General features: G+C 36.1%; 1 protein-coding gene across 6 annotated transcripts in view; it reads left to right on the top strand.

Moving 5' to 3' along the window:
* Nucleotides 1-23879, top strand: part of CNTN4 (contactin 4) — a 902287-nt gene that overhangs the window by 207968 nt on the left and 670440 nt on the right. For all 6 annotated transcript variants that reach the window (XM_077772911.1, XM_077772904.1, XM_077772907.1 and 3 more), the window contains one exon: nucleotides 18848-18903. The gene's annotated coding sequence lies outside the window, so the exon portion shown is untranslated. The remainder of the gene's footprint in view (nucleotides 1-18847; nucleotides 18904-23879) is intronic.

Below are 23879 nucleotides of genomic sequence, written 5' to 3'. Positions count from 1 at the left end.
TTCCAGGTTGTCCCATTTGTTGCCATATAGTTTTTGATATTCTTTTATAATTTTATTTCTTTGGCATTGGTTATTATTTTCCTTTCTCATTGTGATTTTATTTACTTGGGTCCTTTCTCTTTTATTTTTGGTAAGTCAGGCTAGGGGGTTATCAATTTTATTGATTTAAAAAGTAACAGCTCCTGGTTTCATTGATCTGTTCTTTTGTTTTTCTACTTTCTGTATCATGTACCTGTGCTTTAATGTTTAATACTTCCCTTTTTCTTCTGGCTCTAAGTTTCTTTTGTTGTTCTTTTTCTAGCTCTTTTAGGTGTAAGGGTAAGGTGTTTATTTGAGATGGTTCCTGCTTTTTGAGGTAGGCCTCTCTTGGTGTATACTTTGCTCTTAGGATCAGTTTTGCTGCATCCCAAAGGTTTTGGACCATCGTGTTTTCATTTTCAGTGGTTTCCATGTATTTTTTTAAATTTCTTCTTGATTTCCTGGTTGATCCATTCATTATTTAGTTTCATGTTATTTAACCTCTATGTATTTGTGGTTTTTCTAATTTTTTTCCTTGTAGTTCACCTCTGGTTTCATAGCATTGTGGCCTCAAAAGGTGCATGGTATGATTTCAGACTTTTTGTATTTGTTGGGGTCTGTTTTTTGACCTAAAATGTGATCCATTCTGTAGAATATTCCATGTCCTCTTGAAAAGAATGTGTATTCTACTGTTTTAGATCGAATGTTCTCATCTATTAAGTCCATCGGTTGCATTATGTCATTCACAGTCATTGTTTCCTTGTTTTTTTTATGCTTAGATGATCTGAGCATTGATGTGAATTAGGTGTTAAAGTTTCCTAATATTACTGTGTTATTATCCTTTAGTTTTGTTGTATTTGTTTTTATTTGTTATATTTGTTGTTATTCTTTTATATATTTGAGTGCTCTCATGTTGGGTGATAAATATATACAATTGTTAGATCTTCTTTCCAATTGTCTTCTTTATAAATATATAATGCCCTTTTTGTCTCTTGTTACAGCCTTTGTTTGAAAGCCTAGTTTGTCCATTTCAACTGTTGCTACTCCAGCTTTCTTTTGAATCCATTTTCATGAGAAATGTTTCTCCATCTCCTTACTTTCAGTCTCCTGATGTCTAAAGTAAGTGTCTTGTAGGTAGCATATAGATGAGTCTTGTTTTATTATCCATCCTGATGTCCTATGTCTTGTGATGGGAGCATTTTATTCATTTACATTCAAAGGAAGTATTGATAAAGCTGTACTTATTGACATTTCATTACCAGTTTTGTCACTGTGGAGATTTTTCTCTGATTCTTTCTTGTCTTTGTCACTTTTTGTCTCCCCTTGGCCTTCACAAAGTCCACTGGAACCAGCTGGGATGGTTTAGTGGTCATGAATTCCTTTAGTGTTTGTTTGTCTGGAAAACTCATTATCTTTCCTACTCAGAATGATAACCTTGCTTGATAGAGTGTTCTTGACTGCAGATTTTTTTTGATTCAGCTCATTGAGTATATCATGCCACCCCATTCTGGCTTGCCAAGTTTCTGTGGAGACATCTCCAGCTAGCCTTAAGGGCTTTTCCTTGTAAGAGACAGACTTCTTTTGCCTGGCTGCTTTTAGAATTTTTTTATCACTGTATTTTGTGGATTTAATTGCAAAATGTCTTGGTATTGGCCTGTTTTTGTTGATTTTGCTGGGAGTTCTCTGTGTCTTTTGGATCAGAGTATCTGTTTCCTTCCACAGATTAGGGACTTTTTTGCTATTATTTCTAAACATTTTTATTTTATTTTATTTTATTTTATTTTATTTTATTTTATTTTATTTTTTATTTATTTCTAGGAGAGAGAGAGAGACAGCGTGAGCAGGGGAGGGTCAGAGAGAGAGGGAGACACAGACTGAAACAGGCTCCAGGCTCTGAGCTGACAGTCAGCACAGAGCCCAACGCGGGGCTCGAACCCACGAACCGTGAGATCATACCTAAGCGAAAGTCGGACGCTTAACCGACTAAGCCACCCAGGCGCCCCAATTTTTGCTATTATTTCTTGAAATAAATGTTCTGGCCCCTTTGCTCTTTCTTCATGTGGGACTCCTATAATACAGATGTTATTACACTTGATGGAATTACTGAGTCCCTTAAGTCCATTCTCCTGTTACATTCTTCTTGTTTCTCTTCATTATTTTCCATTATTTTGTCTTCTAGGTCACTAGTTCCTTCCTCTGCTTCTTCTACCTTGCTGTTCATTGCATCAAATTGTTTCCAATCTCATTTATTACAGTCTTCATCTATGATTGGTTTTTTAACGCTCTTTTATCTCTGTGGTAAGGGTCTCATTTATATCTTTTAGTCTTTTCTGAAGCCCAGTGAGTATCTTCTTGATTTTTGCTTTATATTCTCCATCAGGCATTATACTTATATCTGTTTCATTTAGATCTCCGTCGCTGGCATTGTCTTATTTTTTTTTTTTTTCTTTTGAGATAATTTACTCTGTCTTGGTATGTTGTCTATAAGTCTCTATCTTCTTCTCTGTGTTAGCAAAGCCAGTTATGTCTCCTGCTCCTAAAATTAATGGCCTTACGAAGAAGAGGTCATATAGTTCCCATGCCTGGCACTTCAGGGAGTGTCTCTGGTATGTCCTGCATGCACTGCGCTGTTGCAGTTTAGCTGCTGTATCCTCCAGGCCAGTTGTCTACAGAGGCTGTCTTTGTCTGCTCTGGGCAATGTTTGGTCCCTGGCTTGAATGTGACACATTTAAAAAAAAAATTCTTTTAGGGAGGGAGGGAGGGAAAAAGAAGAGGAGAGGAAAGGAGAGGAGGCTTAGGGAGAGGAGGGGAGGGGAGAGGAGAGGGACAACGTGTGAGTGTGAGCAGAGGGGTGGAGGGAGAGAGTAAGAATATTAAGCAAGTTCCATGTTGAATGTACTGCCCAACATGGGGCTCAGTCTCACTACTGTGAGGTCATGACCTGAGAGAGAATTAAGATTTGGACACTCAACTAATCGAGCCACCCAGTTACTGCTGAATGTGGCACGTTTTAACTAGATGTGCTCTGGTCTGCTTGTGAAATGAGATTTGATACTAACTCTACCAGAACTAAGGCCCTTCAAAACTCTCTGGTTGGAAGATATGGTGGGAGTAAAGGTTTGTGATAGTCTTCTTGGTAAGGAACCTGCTGTGTTGGAACTGAACAAACTTGAATGAGAAGGGCATTCCCTCCAGAGTGCAGAAGGGTGAGGAAGGTATAAACAACTTTGTGTTGGTAGCAGCCAGTGGTGGGACTACACCGCTTCATGCAGGTGGTTCTGTGTTCATGCTGATAGGTAGGGGAGGAAAATGGTGGAAAATAATTCCTAAACCAAGGTACTTCCTTGATATGGGCTTTTCAGTCTCAGCACTATGGACATTTTGGAGTGCATAATCCTTTGTTGTGGAACATAACATTACATGAGCCTTCTGTTAAATATAGGATGTTTAGCCACATACTAGGGCTCTAGATGCCATTAACACACCCTCTGCAACTAAAATAATGTCTTCAGACATGGTAAAGTGTCCTGTGGTATGGGAGGGGCATAACTGATCCCAGTTGAGAGGCATTGTCTAGAGTAAGGAATGAATTCCAGGGCTCTGGCATTGGTCTGACTTAGAAAGCTTAGATTTTCAGAGCAGAGTGTGGGGTGAGAATAGAGGAATGATGGAGAAAATGGTTAGACGATGTGTCTAGTATTTTTCCCATGACATTGCTTCCTTTTTTAAAATATTTTATTTTTTAAAGTAATCTGTACAACCAACATGAGGCTTGAAATCATAATCTTGAGTTCAAGGTTTGCATGCTACACTGACTGAGCCAGCCAGATGCTCCACTATTACTTCTTTTAAGGCAGACAGAAACTCCTATTTTATATTGCACAACGTGTTTGTGTTCTGTGAGGGATGAAATTTATGAAAGCTATACTGTTTTTTTTGTTAGCCAAAAGCATAAGAAGGCAACTTAAGATGTGGCTTGCTTTATTTAGGGCAGGGATGTCATTTTTCTGGATACTACGAAGATTCTTTTGGTGTCAGTTTTAATTGTATAATTGACAAATCCAGGGACTCATTGCAAGCAGAGTTTGTTTAGTCCAGGGGTTCATTTTTTTATGTTTTATTTATTTTTGAGAGAGAGGTAGAGAAAGTGTGAGCAGGGGAGGGCCAGAGAGAGAGGGAGACACAGAATCCAAAGACAGGCTCCAGGCTCTGAGCTAGCTGTCAGTACAGAGCCTGACGCGGGGCTCGAACCCATGAACCATGAGATCATGACCTGAGCTGAAGTCGGACGCTTAACTGACTGAGCCACTGAGGCACCCCTAGTCCAGGGGTTCTAACTTACTCTCATTGGGCTGTTTCTCTGTGTGTCTGACCTCTGTTTTCCTCTGTCTGTTGCTGGGACAGAGATAGTTGGCTCCTGAGAACCTTGAGCCTGTTCTCAAAAGTAAAGGATTCACCTTTCCTGAATTGATAATTAAACTCAGGAAATACTTGAGTCAGCTTGTGGCCTTGGTGTTCTCTTGATTTAGCAGTTTACAGGGGAATGGACCAGCCTAGATCAACTAATCCCTATCTACCCTTCCTTCTCCCACCAATTGAGTAGCTCTGAAAACAAAATCACAAGGAATGATTCCCTTGCAAATCAGAGGTCCTTTGAAAAGAAAATTCTGCTGAAACTTCTTTATGAAAATCTTTCCGCCAAATTTCCTCACATATATTTTCTAGCTGTTTTAATCTTTCTGAGGGGTTCCTTCTTTCTACTTCTAAGGTATCTTCTTAGTATAGTTCTCAAAGTCAGGTCCAGAGAACCCTTTGGGGGTAACCAAGATTTTCAGGTGGTCATTCATTTCAAACATTTTTTCAAATATCAAGATTTATCTGTTTTCAAGTCTGTTTATTTTTGAGAGGGAGCGAAAGCAAGTGCGAGCCGGGGCAGGGCAGAGAGAGAGAGAGAGGGAGAGATTGAATCCCGAGCAGGCTCCATGTTGTCAGTGTGAGCCTGACTTGGGGCTCAGTCTCATTAACCATGAGGACATGACCTGAACAGAAATCAATAGTCAGATGCTTAGCCAGATGAGACACCTGTTTTTGGTGCCACCCAATATTTGTCTCTGTCTCAGTTTATCACAGGTGTGCAGTGGACTTTTCCAGAGGTTGCATGACATATGATATCACGTAAGACTAAATGTAGAGAAAAATACAAGAATCCATTATCTTCAGTAGAGCAGACCTTTAAATGATTGGCAAATGTGTAAAACATGCACTCTTATCTCTGCTTTTTTTGTTGTTGTTGCAGATAACAGTTATTTTTCCATAAGATGTGAAATTTATGTAAATATGGAGTGGATTTATTATCATTATGAAATGAATAGTATTTATAGAAGTTTCATTTTTAATTTCTGATATATTAAATACCAGGGTGGTATCCATGTAACTAAAAGGTTTTGGTCCTCAAAAATTTAAGAGTGAACCTTTTTATGATCTCAGTTGAATACCTAGAGTGCTCCTAGTGTGTTTTCTACTCTGGCTTTTGGAACTCCAACATCTCCAGCCCTGGGAAACCTTGGATTGTGTTCATCTCAGTCCCCCAGTAGCTCTTCTCTGCCAGGCCTTGTGCAGACTTGCCTGATGCCCTGCAATGTAGTGTTCAACCAACAACTCAACTGGACCTCTGAGCAAGGTCTACACATCCTTCTTTAGGCAGCACACTTCTTTTCAATATCTAACTCTCTGATTTCCAAACTGTATTAAATAGCCCAAACTTCAATTTGTTTTACACAGCAAGACCTCTGCTCTCAGTTTGGGCTTCAATTCTCTTTGCTGTGGTTTGGAAAGTGCCCGTAGAAGTAATCAGGAGAAACCAGGAGCTTACTTTACATGTGTCCTTTCTCTAAAGGATCACAGCTTTGTGCGGTCTCTTGTCTAATGCCCGAAATCAGTTTTTTTTTCATATATATTGTTGTTTTATAGTAGTTTACAAGGTTAAAATAAGTGTGCTACCCATTACTCTGAAAAGGCCAAAATTGGAAGCCTTAAATTTTATCTGTAGTTAGGTATTTCTTGACAACAAAGGGACTAATAAGTCTCAGTAGACTAATAAGACTTATTAGTCCCTTTGTTGTAAAGAAGTACTAAGCCCCTTCAACATAGTAATAGTCCCTTTTTATAAAGAATAGTAAGTATCTTTTATAAAAAGTATTTTTTTTTACAAATAGTTTATTATCAATTTGGTTTCCATATAACACCCAGTGCTCATCCCCACCAGTGCCCTCCTCCATGCCCATATCCTCCCTCCCCCCCACATCCATTAGTCCTCAGGTTTTGTCAGCATTCAAGAGTCTCTCATGGTTTGCCTCTCTCCCTCTCCCCCACCATTTCCCCCCTTCTTCTCCCCCATGGTCCTCAGTTAAGTTCCTCCTAATCCTCCTATACGTGCAAACATATGATATTTGTCCTTCTCTGCCTGACTTATTTCGCTAAGCATAACCCCCTCAAGGTCCATCCATGTTGCTACACAAGGCCAGATTTCATTGTTTCTCATTGCCATGTAGTATTCCATGGTATAGATAAACCACATCTTCTTGATCCATTCGTCCACTGATGGACACTTAGGCTCTTTCCATGTTTTAGCTATTGTGGAGAGTGCTGCTATGAACATTGGGGTACATGTGCTCCTATGCATCAGCATTTCTGGATCCCTTGGGTAAATTCCTAGCAGTGCTATTGCTGGGTCCTAGGGGAGTTCTATTGTTAGTTTCCTGAGGAACCTCCACACTGTTTTCCAGAGGGGCTGCACCAGTTTGCATTCCCACCAACAGTGTAGGAGGGTGCCCGTTTCTCCACATCCTCGCCAGCATCTAGAGTTCTCTGATTTGCTCATTTTAGCCACTCTGACTGGCGTGAGGTGGTATCTCAGTGTGGTTTTGATTTGTATTTCCCTGATGAGGAGGGATGCTGTTCGTGTGTCTGTTGGCCATCTGGATATCCTCCTTAAAAAGTATCTTTTAAGTTTGGGAAACATATGTGAATTACTGTCTATAAATTTTATGTAATCTTAAATAATTGCTTATATTTAATTATGTGTATAGTTTAATAATACATGTGTATACTTTAAAACTAAACATGCATAATTAGAAATGTTAGAAATGAATTTTTCCTATAGTATTTGAACTCATTTTTTTGAAAATTATAATGGTTCAGAGTGAAAAGAAGAAATATTTATTTTAGGGAATTAAGCAAACCATTAAAGAAATATACTTTTGCATGTATCCACTATGAGGAGAAATTGAGCAATGATTCCTGTAACCTCCCTAGTCTGACAACTCAGTCATCAGGTGACTTGGTCCTTATGAAGAAGGAATGAGACAGTGGGGTTTCAGATGAAGGAAGAGAAGAGTGGCTGCCACTATGTTTGAATTAGTACTATGTGCTAGGCCCTGTGCAATAAAGGTATCATGGTCCCTATTTTACAAATGCGGAGTTTGAAGCTAAGAGAGAATACTTTGCCTCTGGTCATAAAGGAATAAATGAGGTAGTTAGGTTTGAACCAGCATTTCTGTTACCAAATAAAGCCTATTTACCAGTTTACCAGGCTTTCTAGGACTTGGACTACACATAGAATAATTTTCTACCTACAAAAATGTGGGACTCCAATATGATTTTCAAACTGTTTCAAATGTTGCAGTGTCTACCCTGGAGTTCAGTTAAGCCATAACTGATTTATAGTGAGCTAGGGAAATTTCATGTTGGTATGAATTATACAATTCTCAGTAGAAGTGTGTGTGTGTGGGGGGGGGGTTTTAAATTTCTTTCAAGAAAGGCTAAAGAAATCTCCCACTGAGTAGGAAATGTTTGCATTCTTCACATAGTTGTGCATGGATTTCCAAATTGATGGCTATTTGCTTCAAAAGTAGACAGGAAATCAATCCTGGAAATTATTGTGTGTGTAGCTCAATTCAGTACGTTGTAAAATATTATTTCTTTCATCTCCTTTATGCTGCTTAGTTGGTCTTTCATTCTTCATGGTAATAGCAAAATACTCGATGATATTGTAAACACACACTGACCTTTCAGATTTGTTTTTGGGTTCAGCAGCCATTTGTTTCAGAGGCACTTGGCTTTTACATCAGCAGGTCTCTTCCCATTTGAGGAAGCTTTATATTTTACATTTTGTTGTGGATGTGTTTCCCTTCAAAAATATGTCACTGTATAATTAGTACTTATATCTTTAAAGAAAACCATGATATAGTTCTCTTTCTGGACCATGAGTAGCACTGAATATGGGAAAGGGTACACATTCTCAAGTGCATGGTGTGAACTAGTAATCCTCCTCCAGAGAACCAGAATAAATACTTGTTTCTAATGAAAAGCAGGAACCATGTTTGTAACCCCCATTCTAGGCTCTTATACCTGATTACTCATACAGAATTTCCCTTTGTATATGCTGGTTTTCTCCCAATTCTGGACTTTTATATGCCATGGTCATATTTTTTAACACAGGTGCATAATAGAGTATCCTCTTTTCTACTTAACACTGTCTATAAATCTAATGAATTAAAAAAGTTTAATGTTTATTTTTGAGAGAGAGAGAGAGCGAGAGAGCGAGAGAGAGAGAGAGAGCGCACACAGTTGGTGGAGGGGCAGAGAGAGAGGGAGACACAATTGAAGCCAGCTCCAGGCTGAGCCATCAGGACAGAGCCTGATGCAAGGCTAGAACTCACGAACTGTGAGATCATGATATGAGCTGAAGTTAGACACTTAATGAGCCACCCAGTTGCTCCAGTCTAATAAATTTTTAATTACTTAAAATTGTGCTTATGAAGAATGTTTATATCAATAATATGAATAGAAGAAAATGTGTTATAAATGGAAGATAAATACAAAAATAAATATACACATATTCATACAGATTAAATACACATAGATTTATAATATTCAGAAAATAATAGTATGTACCACCAGAAGTCCTATGACCACAGTATTGAAAACTGTGACCTCTATTATCCCTATTTTTCCAGATTGAAATTTCACTTCAGAGCCCTTACCACAGTTTCCATTATGGGTTTCCCCTGCTTTCTGAAAGTAGAGTGTTTCTATGAAATCTTGATAGCCCTAATGGCAAAAACAAAAAACAATTACCATTAATTTGTACAGAAAATTTTTGAACATTCTCAGACCCCAAAAATAACCTCTCTCAGACTTTTCTGATAGCTTAGGACACATCATGGTAATGAATGCACAAAATAAGTCAAGGTGAAGCACAAACTCTTTCAGTCACGGTACTGTGTCAAAGCTACCATGGCTGATACTGCCTGTAGTTCCTGGGAAGGAGCTCGGCAATGTGCTCAGGTTATGCACTGCCTCTGTAACTACTGAACGCAAAACAAACACTGAACACTTTGCACTTTTTGCTGTTCTTTAATTAAAAGCAAATTTCTTCATATTTCTTTTGGGTAGGTAACACAGGTACTCTGCTAATGTAGGTCTTTCCTAGAAGTGAATTGGCATAACAGGAACTTTCAGAAAGCAAAGACTACCTGTTTGTACAAGTCCCGTATGGCCATGAGCAGATTTTCTGTCTTGAGGAACCAGATTGTGAGCCCCTCAGGCCTCCAGGCAATGTTTCCTTCACCCTACATTCCATTATGTCATTTACTGCATGTGCACTGTGTATTTAATTCATGCTCAGCAAAGTGAGAACTTGCACAGAAGTCTCTAGGAATGAAGTCCAGTAGAGCTTATGAGGACAGGACAGTCCCCATCAATAAGCTCAAGGAAAGGAATCAGTAATATCTGAGAAAAGTTATATAAATACATGGAACTTAGGTTTCCTCTTCTATAAAATGGGATAATGCACTCTGCTATATAGAGGTGTTTCTTTATGTTACAAGTAACCACTTAATAGCCTTTACTGTGTATGGAGCACTTGGTAAACATTAATGTATATAATCCTCATAACAGCCCAAGGAGGCAAAAAAGATTGGTACTTTCATTTAATAAATGAAGAAAATAAGGCACAGAGGGAGTGAGTAATTTGCTAAAGGTCACTCAGCTAGAATATGGAGATTTGAGCTTTGAAAGCCAGATTCTGTTCTCTCAATCACTAATATATGCTGTATTTCTTCTTAGAGCATATGAAATTAGCCATGTGAAAATATTTGGATCCTGTCATTCTACAGTTACATGTTGTGATTTATGCTCCATTTCATTTATCTTCCATTTGCTGGGCAGACATGTAGGTATTTCCTTTCCCTGAATTGGTAAAACTCAGATAAAGAGCATGCACTTATAGAAAATATCAAATTTTAAGTGTCCAATATATTTTTATATCGTGTCACATAATGTGACATATTAGGCTGTTGTGGAATGTCAAGTATTGGCATAATGTATGTCTTGGAAATGCAGAGTGACAGGTTGTCATTATAACTGTTTCAATTTTTTGTGATAATGGTGAACCCTGGAAAATTTCATTTTCTGGTTTTGGAGATCACCAACACATTGACATTTCCCCTGTTTTCCCAATGGGAAAGACAGAATTAAATGTAGCCAAACCTGATAATTTTTCTTAATGGAAATTTAAAGGGCTAGGAAGCCTACATTTGTATATGTAGGCTTCAATATTTTGAAGAGAATTATTTTCCATCACTATTTCTAAGATGTAGAGGCAGATGTAGTAGTTTTCACAGCACTGAATCGTTGATGTGAACACCTAGTGATATAGATCATTCAAATTATGAGTGAGGTGCAAATAGTGCCTGTATTTAGAGCAGGGTCCTGCGTGTTATGAGAGGATTATCAAGCATCCCTGTCATCTATCCACTAGATGCCAGTAGCAAACCACCCTTTCCCCCAACCCCCATTTTGTGCAACCAAAAATGTTTCTGGACTTTGCCAGAACATTGCCTCTGGTGGATAGTCACTGGTTTAGAGCAATGGAATTTCTGGTTTTTTGTTGTTGTAAACTCATAAAATTCACACCTTTGTACCTATTTGTTAGTCTTTAGATTCTTTTTAGGACAGTATCTGATGGGACACAATGCCAAGTTTGCAGTTCCAAACATATTATGGCAAAGTGACTGTTACGTATTCTCCACTAGCATTATCTCTTACAAAGTTAAGCCCCATCACTGGCAGAACCTTTGAGAAATGATGCATTCTCACCTCATTTTAAGGTTTATGAAATTAATCTCTCCAAATATTGGTAATATTAATATCTGGCAAATGTAGAGTGTTTTATCATTACAGGGTGCTTTTAAGTCAATTTTAAATTTTCCCAGTAATTTTTAAAAAATTTGTTTTAATGTTTATTTTTGAGAGAGAGAGAGCGAGCGAGCATGCAGGGGAGAGGCAGAAAGAGAGGGAGACACAGAACACAGAATCCAAAGCAGCCTCCAGGCTCTGAGCTATCAGCACAGAGCCCGACGTTGGACTCAAACTCAAGGACCATGAGATCATGACCTGAGCCAATGTTGGATGCACAACTGACTGAACCACCCAGGTGCACCTAATTTTCTCACTAATTCTGAGGAAAGTTTTATTTTACCCGCTTTGTTGATTAATAAATGGAGACTTGAGAAGTAGTTTTTGTTTACTTCTTATGAGGTAGAAAGATCAGAAAATATCACCATTCTGAGTAATTTTAGGTGAGTAGCATTTTCTTGGTGAATTAACCTTAAGTAAAGCTTTCTTCTTGTGTATAAACCTTTTTAATTCTCTCTTTGAGAACAGTGCTAAGGATGCATGCCTATTTCTTTCTTCTGCTCTTCTATTTCTAAATCCATATACCACCATTTCCTATTTTGATGTCACTGGTTGTTTGTCTTGGGACCTCATGTAGACTGGACCATCTGTCTGTAGCCCCTCAAGTGAATTGCTCTAATTATGTTACATAGGAACAACTTGTGAAGCTCAGAATCTCAAGTTTTTAACCTTACAACTGAAAAGCAGTGTAAGCCATTTCAATCACTGTTGTCAGTCTTTTCTCTGTCTTAAATAGATGCATAGATCTCTAGGCTGTTAAGCATCTTTGAGTCCTGTTTACTTTGTAGTCAAGACCCCAGAAATTAGTCTTCCAGAATATGGCTCTTTAAGCCAGACTCCTCAAGGTGATAGTGCCTGTGTAACCTTGACATGAAACCTCCAACACTGTGTAATATTGTCATCTCAGGGAGAGCCACTATTCATTAGCTTAAATTGTCAGCTTTATGTTTCAGTAAAATAAATACACATTTTCCCTACAGTAATGACTTTTTTTTTCTCACTTTGTGAAAACTGCAGGGACCCTTGTTATCGAGAGATAATCATATTCTAGCAGTGCCACTTATTATGCCCAGTGAAAGTCCCAAGGATATGATTATCTCTTAACAATTCTAAAGCCTGTTATGTATCATGTTGTATTGTTGTTTACTTTGAGTGCGTGGGGGGAACCCATTAGTGATCTCTGTGGTTGATATTATTCAATGGGATAATGATAAAAGAATCAAATGACCATTTGTTTGCTTGTAGCTAGACTGCACAATAAGAAATGCATCCCACTTCCCACTGAAAATGCACATAAATGTAATCTCTAGCTTAGTATTAGTTCAGTAGCCTGGATGTTAATACTAAATTAACATCAAGCAAAGCTAAACGAAATTTAGAAAATAAACATGGATAGTTTAATGTCTTTGTGACCTTTACCTCCCACAGAAAGTTCAGGTTGGGTTTCAACTAACTGTGAAACAAGTAACACCCCCGAGAAAAAAGTACTTGCTAATTCGGTGATGGAAAATGACATCAATAACTTAAAAAAAGTAGGATAGATGTAAGGAAAATCCCTTTACATGCAATTGTCTTTTAGAATATGGAAACTTATTGAATTTTTCCTTCACACTGCATACCTTCCTTTCGTGTTCAAAGAATGTAATAATTTTGGTTTCACTTATTGAAAACCTATTAGAGAACAGATAATTGTCATGCATTCTCTCATTTTATCTTTACTAGAACCTTGCAAGGTAGGTGATACTCTTCTGGATTTTAGGTGGGGAAACTGAGACTGTAAGGGTTAAATAAGTTGCTTGAAGTCATGTAGAAGATAAGTAGCAAAGCCTATTCAGATCTGACTTCAGAATCCATGCGTTATCTACTGATTATTTAAAGATAAGATATGAAGGGTGATTACAGTTAAAGGACCCTTGTGGCTGATGGTGGTCTTGTATATGTCTATTATTAGGTAGCCACCTGTGTGACACTAATGAAAGGGGAAAAGATTGTTTCAAGTGATGAGATCACTATTTTCTCCCCCCTAATCTTGCATCCAACATCTGTGAGAACTGAAAGAATTAGGGATGCCTCAACTGGTTTTTTTGGACATTTTAATTAGGACTATTTTTGTGCTCTTAACTGTCATTTGAGAAGAATTGTTTTGTCTTGAATAAATATCCAACACACTTTTTACCTCTGAGGTATTTAGGAAGGGTCTAGATCAGGACCTTTTGTTCTCTAGAGTAAAATCATCTTTTTTGACCTAAGCCTTGCAGGCCGCTGCCTCTTTCCAGCTGTATTTAGCCATGAAGCTCTGCAGTCATTTGTGGGTTTCTGGTTTCTTTGTAATCAAGCCAATGCATTTCTGTTGACACCTGCTGATTTATTCAAAACTCCTAGACCCAGTCATCTGAACAGAGAGATTCATCTACTTATTCATGCATTAATTTCCTGTCTATTCCCACATGTGACTTTTTGGGGTATATAATAAAATCCACAAGTAAACTTTAACCATAATTTAAGTTAGAGTATCAGGTAAATGTTATGGACTTAACATTGGAAACTTTAATAAAATTTCAGTGATTTTTAAATATAATTATTTTGTGCATATTATAAACTGGGCCCTGTCCTTTGCATGGATTATCTCATTCTGCCCTCATGAAAACAGTGTAAGGTAGATATATAATTATTAGGCTTATTTTATACATAAGGAAGCTGAACTTAAAGGAAGTGAATTAAATGAAAGCCTTTCCTCTGGTTCTTATCCAGCAGAGGCTATTATTCCATTGCCTATAATGGATGCATGGTGTCTTTCCCTGTGTAAAACAGCACAAAAGTAGCCAAGAATAATGCATGTATCTTTACCCCTTTTCAAGGAATGGTATTGTATACCTATCTACTTCATTCATCTCTGAGAGTGCTGGCACATTTGAGATGGAAACTTTTAACTAAATCACATTTCCCCCTGATAAGAATATGGCTGTTCAACATTTTTTTTTCCAATGAAGAATAAGTAATTCCTAATTATAAAATCAAGACCTTCCTCAATACCTATCTAGGCATCATTAGAATTTTCTTTTTAAGAGCAGTCAGGAAAATACACAGTGGAAATGGAATTAATTTTTAAGTTGCATATCCCTTATTTAGGTTTTAATTTGGATCCATTCATTCAGGCAGCACATATTTAAGGAACACTTGTTTTAGACTAGGTTGTACTGTGCTTTGCAACTTCAAATCGAAGAATAAGACCAGATAAAACAGATGCATATTTTCCTACAATAGAAGATAGTTGTCTGTGTATGGGGTGGGTGGTAAACATATTGTGATTAGTGTAAAGCTAGAAACAGGCTTTATATAAAGGAATACACTTCTGAAATGCTATGGTTTTGTAAAGAAGATTATTTCAAAAATAATATGCTATGACATTTTAAAAAAATTGAAGTATAGTTTATATTATGTTAGTTTTAGGTGTACAACATAATGATTTGACAAGTGTATACATTGCAAAATGCTCACCCTAAGTGTAGTTTTCATCTGTTATTACAAAAAAGCTTTTACAGTATGATTGACTATATTCCCTATATTTTTCATCTCCATGACTGACTTATTTATTTTATAATTGAAAGTTTCTACCTCCTAGTCCCCTTAATCTATTTGACCTAACTCTCTACTCCCCTCCCTTTTGTAACCATAAAAACCTCAATATTATCTTTAATAGTCAGGACGGCTAGTATCAAACAGTTAAGAACTAACAAATGCTGGTAAGTAGGTAGAGAACAGAAAACATTTGTGCCCTGTTGGCAGGAATGTAAATTGGCCCAGTCACTATGGAAAAAAGTATGGAGTTTTCTCAAAAAAATAAAAAGAGAAGTATCATATGATTCAGTATTTCCACTTCTGAATATTTCTCTTATGAAAACAAAAACACTGATTTCAAAAGACATATGGATGTGGGGGGAGGGGGGGATGGGCATGGAGGAGGACACTTGTGGGGATGAGCACTGAGTGTTATGTGGAAACTAATTTGACAATAAACTATTAAAAAAAAAAAAGACATATGCACCACTATGTTTATTGCAGCATTATTTATAATAGCCAAGATAATGAAGCAACCTAAGTGCCCATCAGTAGATGTTTGGATAACCTGTCATATATACACGCACAGTGGAATATTACTCAGCCTGAAAGAATGAAGTATTGCTTTTTGTGACAATGTAAATGGACCGAGAGGGTATTATACTAAGTGAAATATGTCAAACAGACATAGATACCATGATTTCATTTATATGTGGAATCTTAAAGGCAGACAATAAGAACAACAACAATAACAGAAACCTGAAACAGTCTCAAATATAGAGAATAGTCTATTACATTTTTACATTTATTTTGATGATGTTTGTTTGTTTGGATGGTGATGGCTGAGTAGAGTAGTAGCTTGATTTGTCAGCAAATAGTATGAAGTTAGGAATATTGTTCTGTTTCTTTTCCCAGTAACTATTTTGGAATAAATGAATAAATGTAAATATAAAATCTTTTGAACTGTAAGAATAAAGAAACAGATGAATCTGAATCATATTTATGAGTCAAGAAAATTTGTGTATAGATTTTCTTGCAAATAGTGTTGTGGGGTGATTTTTTTTTGTATATTAAAAAAAAATTATTTTGAGAGAGATAGAGAAAGTGTGAATGGGGAGGGGGAGAGAGAGAAAAAGAGAAAATCTGCTAACAGCGCAGAGTCCAACATGGGGCTCAATGTCAAGAAATGTGGGATCATGACCTGAGCCAAAACTGACTCTAGTGCTCAACCAGCTGAGCCACCAAGGCACCTTTGTTGTATGTTTATATTACTCATCCATATGACTCCCTCAGTTTCTTTAGGCACATAGCTGGAACTTACATATTACACACAGAAAGCTTGCCTTCACTGGGCTCATGTCTTAAACAGTGACCATTTAGTTGCAAGTTATAGAAATCTACACTAGTTCACATGAAAAGAAGGGTTGTTAAAACCATAAGCCAGGGAAAATGATTGTGACCTAATTAGGAGGAGAAAACTAGGTAAAACCTGACTTCATAGGAACTTGAAAAGGCAGGAGATGTGGTTACTTGTCTGGCCTTTTATTTTTAATCCTTTGTTTCTCCTGGGGATCAGGATTAAGGGAGTATATTATTCCAACCCTAGTTTTTTTCTGAATGACTGTTTCATTCTGATTCTCTCAACAGACTACTTTCTTTTACAATTCCACCTTTACTTGCCTTGAATTCTCAGTAGTACAGTTTAGAATCTCCAAGAGAGACTCCTATTAGGCGTAATGTGGGTCAAGCATTCCTTCTTGTTCAATTGCTACAGCCAATTAGTTTTGATTACACAGTACATAGGGCAATCCTTTCTAGGAGCTATCAATGGGATAAGGTCTTTAAGGTGCAGATGTTGATTCAGAGACCTTCCTGGGATCAGTCCCACATATTCCTCCTTACTTTTCCAGCCCTTCCATCTGCCTTCCATTCTCTTGGGCATTGTTCTTTGCTCCATAATAACTAACAAATCTAATAAATGTATTCATGTTAGCCCATCTAACAGGTAATTTTTTTGGCTAGTGTTTCCTCTGGGAGCAATTCCAAATATCAGAGGGGTGAATATAATGCTAAATATTTTAGATATTGAGAAAATAGTTGGTAGTATGTATTTTTTTAGGTGCTGACTTTCTTTTTTGTGTGTATAGTCCTTCCTGCAACCATTTATAATACATGAGAGTCTTTTACCACTGTTACTATAATATTAGTACTGGTATGCCATATGCCAGCTAGGAGCCTGAATACCTAAATTGTATTATGTTATTTAATTTTCAGTTGTTTTTTGTGGCTGAATAATGCTATTGTTCCCAGTTTACAGGTGAAATTGAGGCTTGTGTCAGTTAATGAATTGGTCAAGATCACATGCTGTAAATAATTGAACCGGTATCCCATCTCAGGCAGCTGTCCCGGAGCTTGGGCTTTTAAATAATAGGAACATGATTATTATTTCATGAATAAAGTTAGAACCTAAGTTTTCATTTCAGATCTGTATCTTTCATTGGACAAGTATAGTATTTACTTTCATTCTGCTAAGAATATATTCATATAAATGTGTGTGTGTGTCAAGTTTTGATAGTTTGAAAAGAAAGAATGAAACCTTGAACAAAATTGTGTTTTTTTGTTTTCTTAGTATTATTATAATTTTAACTGTTGTTAATGATGTGTGAGCTGGAGTTACAAATGATGCCAATAGCTATAGAACTTTACCTTCTTAGCAGTGGTTACTCTTAATGTAAGAAAAAGTGAGGCTTTGAGGTACACATTGAACTTTTGTAGCCAATTCACATACATGCAGCTGGTGATTGACCATGGTAAAATAAAACAAATTGTGATTTATTTATGATTCATTATTAACTTGAGTATAGGATTTATATTTATTGAGTAGGAAATACTTCCTTTCATTTGTTATAATCATTTGTGGCACTCTATTTATTTTGGGCAAATATGTAGGCAAGAACATTAAAAAATGATAAATTATATTTCTGCATATACTAACAATATAAAAAAGACGTTTGGTCCTTACCTTCTAGACTTTATTGATATCAACTTGAAAGTAAAGGTAGTTATATATGATAAATTATGATACCCAGCAGAGACTAGCATAATCATAGGAAGTGATATTATACATATGGCTAATCAGGAAAATATAATATTTCTATCCTAATCAATTATGCTACATTTATATGTAAATTAGACTAGACTTGTGTAATGATGTTTCTGAGTGGCCAATCCGTGTGTGTGTGTGTGTGTGTGTATAGAAAATTAAATTTTTAATTATGAAAGAAACTGTAAGACATTTAGTTTGTTCAGATGTAAAATTATTTACCATAGAATATGGGTTAGAGGATGCACATGTTATGTAAACATGTTATAGATACATGTTATGTATCTATCTTAGAGGAAGATATAAGTATATACATTTATTCTCAGTAATATTGTATATATATTTTCCTTAGAGGGAAACAGTATTGCTTCAGGGGAAAATACTCTCAGACACAGAATTATTTTGCAATTAAAGTTTAACTTGGTGGCTTTAAGAGAAGATACAATACCATATTTATGGAAGGAATGTTTAGTTTTTGTTACTTTTACACTCCTTCATATGTTTAGCAAAAACCACCAGATATCTCCTAGTTCATTGTTCACCTTTTCATTATTTTATAAGCTTTTGTAATATACTTTCTTTAGAAATTGTCTTTTTTATTGAATTTGAATACCACAAAATATCACAGGCTCCTAGAGCCATTATACTAACAAAAAAAGGATAGAGTGGTGAACTGACTTGTCAAAAGTCACATAGCTAGTGGAAGACAAAGCAGAGAAAGGAACTTGGTATCCTGGCTCCTAATCTGAGCAATTCTACCAAGCTGGAAATTCATACCAGCCTTATTTATTTTTCATTTCCTCCTAATTTAATTTTAGAATGGCAGTAGTTAAGCACCAGCTACACATAAGCCTATTTATACTTGAAAAGTGCATTTATTTATATATGTATTTTTAATTTTTATTCCAGGAGTCTTCAACCTATAATACCTCCACGGCATGCGGTCCAAAGAACTTCCCTAAAAGGTAAACTTCCCATAATAAGGGAAGATTTTCTTTATTTCACAGTACCTTTGATTAGCATCTTTAGTTTTTATGGAAACATTAAGATCCTTTCTTTACAGGGTGATATCATGAGATCATTTTTAATGTTTTTCTGAAGGTTGAAGTTAATGAAGATGGTGATAACATGTAAATTAAGACTTGACAATAGGAAATTGAGACCTTTCCCAAGTCTTTCTGGAGAATATAGCTGTGGTAGCTTTCCTGTGGTTCAGATTAGTTTGCACACCATGGAAAGAGTATTGGGAATGAAGTAAAAGTTGTTGCAATTTTGCCAAATGATTTTATAGGAATAGACATTTCTATAAAATATCAGTCAAATCAACACAAATATTTATTTACTAGGTTCTATAAATATTCGGGTCTTAATATTGAAGCCTTTTAGGAATAAAATACAAGCAGTATAAGTAATGGCCTATGATAAATGCATTTTTTTCTTTCATAAAATATTCAGACCAAAAAAAGTAAAATCTCTGCTTTTATTTCCTAACACTGCTGTAACACAGTACTATGAGCTGAGTGGCTTAAGACAACAGAAGTTGATTTTTCTCACAGTACTGTAGTTAGAAGTGTGAAAACAAAGGGTAGGCAGAGTCATACTCTCTGAAGGCTGTAAGGGAGGAATCCATCCTTGATTCCTCTAGTTTCTGGTAGCTGCTCACAATTTTTGGTATGTAATGACTTCACTCAGTTCCCTCTCTGTCTTGACGTACATTTCACTCCTGTATGCTTGTGTCTAAATTTCTGTTTGTAATTAGGACACCTGCTATTGGATTGAGGGCCCACCCTAATCCAACATGACCTTATGTCACCTTGATTATATCTGCAAGAACCGTTTTCCAAATAAGATCACATTCATGGACCTAGCAGTTGGGATTTCAATATTTCTTTTATATTCCCCATAAAAAGTGTAATAATTATCTCTTGATGGACAATTTATTTTCCGAGCAAGATAAAAATTATAATCTCAGTTATTCAGTACAAGGATTGATGACATTGGGTATATATTAGTGTGTGATTTGAATCTTAGGGGAAGATTATTTTTAATACCCTCAATTATAAAAAAAATTAGGGAAAAGTTAATTTCACTTGGTTACTTAGATATTTTTCATAAGCTAAAATCGAGTAAGGTATTTTTGACCAGTTAGGTATTGCTCTGTAATAACCTACTTCCAGATTCAGTGGCTAAAAACAGTAACTATTTATTACCTCTCATGAATCTGTTGGGTTAGGTGTTTGGGTCTTCTGATATGTAACTGACTCGCCCAGTCTTGAAGGGGTGTGTTAGTGTGTATGAGGTCTGCTTATAGGTTAATGAGGGGAAGCCTCTGCTCTGAATAGAATCTAGTCCTCCAGGAAGAGTCAGTTCTTTTTCTCATTGTGATGGCTTTTTCTTATTCCACAATATTCGAAATGTTCTTAAACTTGGTATTAGTTTCTGTTTTTATTTCCTTAGACTTGCCTGCCTACAGTCCACCCCAGGCAAGGTAGTAGGAGTGATGTTCCTAAATCATTCCCTAAATCTAATCAGATTATCACAACCATGTATAAATCTTTCATTGTTCCTTGTTTTCCTTTGATCAACTCCAGCTATTTGACGTGGCTTTAGAAGGTTCCATATTATTTGGCCATTGCTTACTTCTCTACCTTAATTTCCTCCCTATCTTACACCTTCCAAAATAGGTTCTACCAGCTTGAATTATTAAAAAAAATTAAATATGCCATTTTTCTCTTGCTTTTACTCATTGTATTCCTTCTTTTAGAAGTATTATGTTCTCCCCACTCTTCCCTCTTCTCCCATCTTTAATCAACTCTAATTGTTACTAACTAAAAACTTACAGTTAGAGGAAGTTTTCTATGGTTTTTCTTCTATGGGTTAGGGCTCTCTCCACTGCCAATGTCAATGTCAATGTGGACAGCATGAAAATCACACTGTACTATAATTGCTTGTTTAATTAGCTTACTTTTCCATTATGGATTCTACTAAGCCAGTAATGATAGCTTTTTTTCTACATCATGGTATTCAGTCCTCAGTAATTATCCTTGGAAAGAATGGAATATTTAATGACATCTTTTGTGATCCAGTTCCTCAGTCTTTAAAAGTTTAAGATGTTGAGGTACCTAGTTGGTTCACCAGTTCAGTGATCTCAATTCACATCTTGATCTCAGGGTCATGAGTTCAAGTCCCACATTTGGCTCTACACTGAGAATGAAGCCTATTTAAAAAATAAAAATATAAAGGAAAGGGAAAAAAAGTTTAAGGCATTGGCATCATACTCAGTGGCAAAAAGCTGAGAGTTTTACCCTTAGGATTAGAAATAGTATAAGGATGCCAAACTCTTGCTACTGAACTTGAGAATAGTATTAGAAGTCCTAGCCAGAACAATTAGGCAATAAAAAGAAATGAAAGGCATCCAGATAGGAAAGGAAGACATAAATTTATCACTCTTTACAGATGATATGATTTTGAATGTAGAAAAGCATAAAGAATTCCACCAAAAAGCTGTGAGAACAAACAAACAATTGAGTAAAGTTTCAAGGTGCAAAATCAATATACAAAAATCTGTTGCATTTTTATACCCTAACAATCAACTCTCAAAGGGAAATTAAGAAAATGGTCCCATTAGCAATTGCATCAAAAACAATTCAATACTTAGGAACAAATTTAACCAAAGAGGTGAAAGACCCTACACTTGAAAGAAAGAAGAATTGATATTGTTAAAATATCCATACTACTGAGAGAAATCCACAAATTCATTGTGATTCTTATCAAAATTCTAATGGCATTTTTCTTAGAAATAAAACAAAAGAACTAATGTTTGTATGGAATCACAGAAGATTCTAAATAGCCAAAGCTATCCTGAGTAAAAACAATAAAGCTGGAGGCATCACACTCCCTGATTTCATACAATACTACAAAAGCATAGTAATCAAACACTTTGGTCTTGGTATGAAAACAGACCAGTGAATCAGTGGAACAGAATAGAAGGCCCAGAAGTAAACCTCCATGCATATAGGGTCAATTTATGACAAAAAGTAAAAAAATATACAATGGAGAAAGGACCATGTCTTTAATACTTAGTGTTGGAAACGCTGAGCAGCCATATGCAAAAGAATAAAACTAAATCAGTATCTTACACCAAATACAAAAGTTAACTCACAGTGGATTAAAGACTTGAATATAAGATCAAAAACTGTAGAACTCCTAGAATATAACACAGGTAGTAAATTCCTTGAGATTGCTCTTACTGACATGTTTTTGGATTTGACTCTATAAACTATTGGGATTACATCAAACTAAAAACCTTCAGCACACTGAAAGAAACAACCAACAAAATTAATAGGTAACTTCCATTTGCAAATCATACATCTGGTAAGGGTTAATATCTAAAACATATAGAGATCTTACATAATAATAAAAAAAACAGTTAAAATATGGGCAGATGATCTGAATAGACATTTTTCCAAAGGGGACATACAGATGGCCAGTGGGCACATGGAAAGATGTTCAGCATCGCTTATTATCAGGGAAATACAGATCAAAACCACAGTGAAATATTTTACACTTGTCAGAAGGGTTAAAATCAAAAAGACAAAAAATAATGTTAACTAACTAAAATTCAAATTAAAAGAAAAAGACAAAAAAAATACATTGGCAAGGATGTGGGGAAAAAAGGGAACCCTCATGCACTGTTGGTGTGAGTATAAAATTGTACAGCCACTATGTAAAACAGTATGGAGGTTTCTCAAAAAAAAAAATAAATAAATAAAACAAAAAACAAACTATCATAAGATCCAGCAATTTCACTTATGGGTATTTATCTGCCTTCCCCTCCCCCCTATAAAGACACTAGTTTGAAAAGACAGATGTGCCTCTATGCTGACTGCAGCATTATTTTCAATAGTCAAGGTAGACAACCTAAATAGCCATAAATGGGTGAATAGATAAAGAAGATGTGGTGTGTATGTGTACGTATATATGTTACGCACACACACACACACACACACAATTCTAATTCTACTCAGCTATAAAAAAGAATGAAATTTTACATTTGTGGCATCATGAATGGACTTAGAAGTAATAATAATTACCAATAATTACTATGCTTAGAAGCATAGTAATGCTAAGTGAAATAAGTCAAAAAGAGACAAATACTGATTGTGTGATTTTACTTCTAATTGGAATCCAAATAACAAAACAAATGGGCCAACAAACCCAAACCAAACTCGTGGTTACAGAGAATAGATTGGTGGTTGCCAGAGGGCAGGGGGGTTCCGCAAAGGCAAAATGGGCAAAGATGATCGAGAAATACAAGCCTCCAATCATAAAATAAGTAAATCATGGGGATATAATATACAGCATGGTGACTGTTGTCAATGATATTGAATTGCAAATCTGAGTAATTAAGAAAGTAAATCTTAAAAGTTCTCATCACAATCTGTTGTAACTTTGTATGATGACAGATGGTAAATAGACTTAATGTGGTGAACATTTTGCAGTGTATATAAATGTTGAATCATTATATAGTACAGCAGAAAATAATACAATGTTATCTCAGTTTTACTTCAGTAAACAAAAAAAATGGTTGGTGGATATTTCCAGAATTAAGACCGGAAGGCAAGGAGGAGGTCAGTTTCTCTCAAATTGTAATGATCTCCTTTCGGTTGTCCTTAAGGAAGTCCTTGGCACCACCTCCAGCTGCTCTAGCCTTTTGTTGTCTACCCCAAGTTGTAAAAGTGGTAGCCTATGGGTTAGAACAGCCTCAAAACAGACTTATTTTGGTTCACACATTTGTTCTTTTTTGTTTACTTTTAATTGCAAAAAACAGAACGTTTAAATTGTTGCCAGCTTGAAAATGCAATTTCAGATAAAATGATGATTTCCAAATTTTCTCAGGAGGAATCAAAGTATCTTTCTATCCCAGGCTTCCATTCCTCCA

The sequence above is a fragment of the Crocuta crocuta genome, unplaced genomic scaffold, assembly GCF_008692635.1.
Source record: "Crocuta crocuta isolate KB4526 unplaced genomic scaffold, BGI_CrCroc_1.0 scaffold489, whole genome shotgun sequence".
NCBI lineage: Eukaryota > Metazoa > Chordata > Mammalia > Carnivora > Hyaenidae > Crocuta > Crocuta crocuta.
This window is presented reverse-complemented; position numbering and strand designations above follow the sequence as displayed.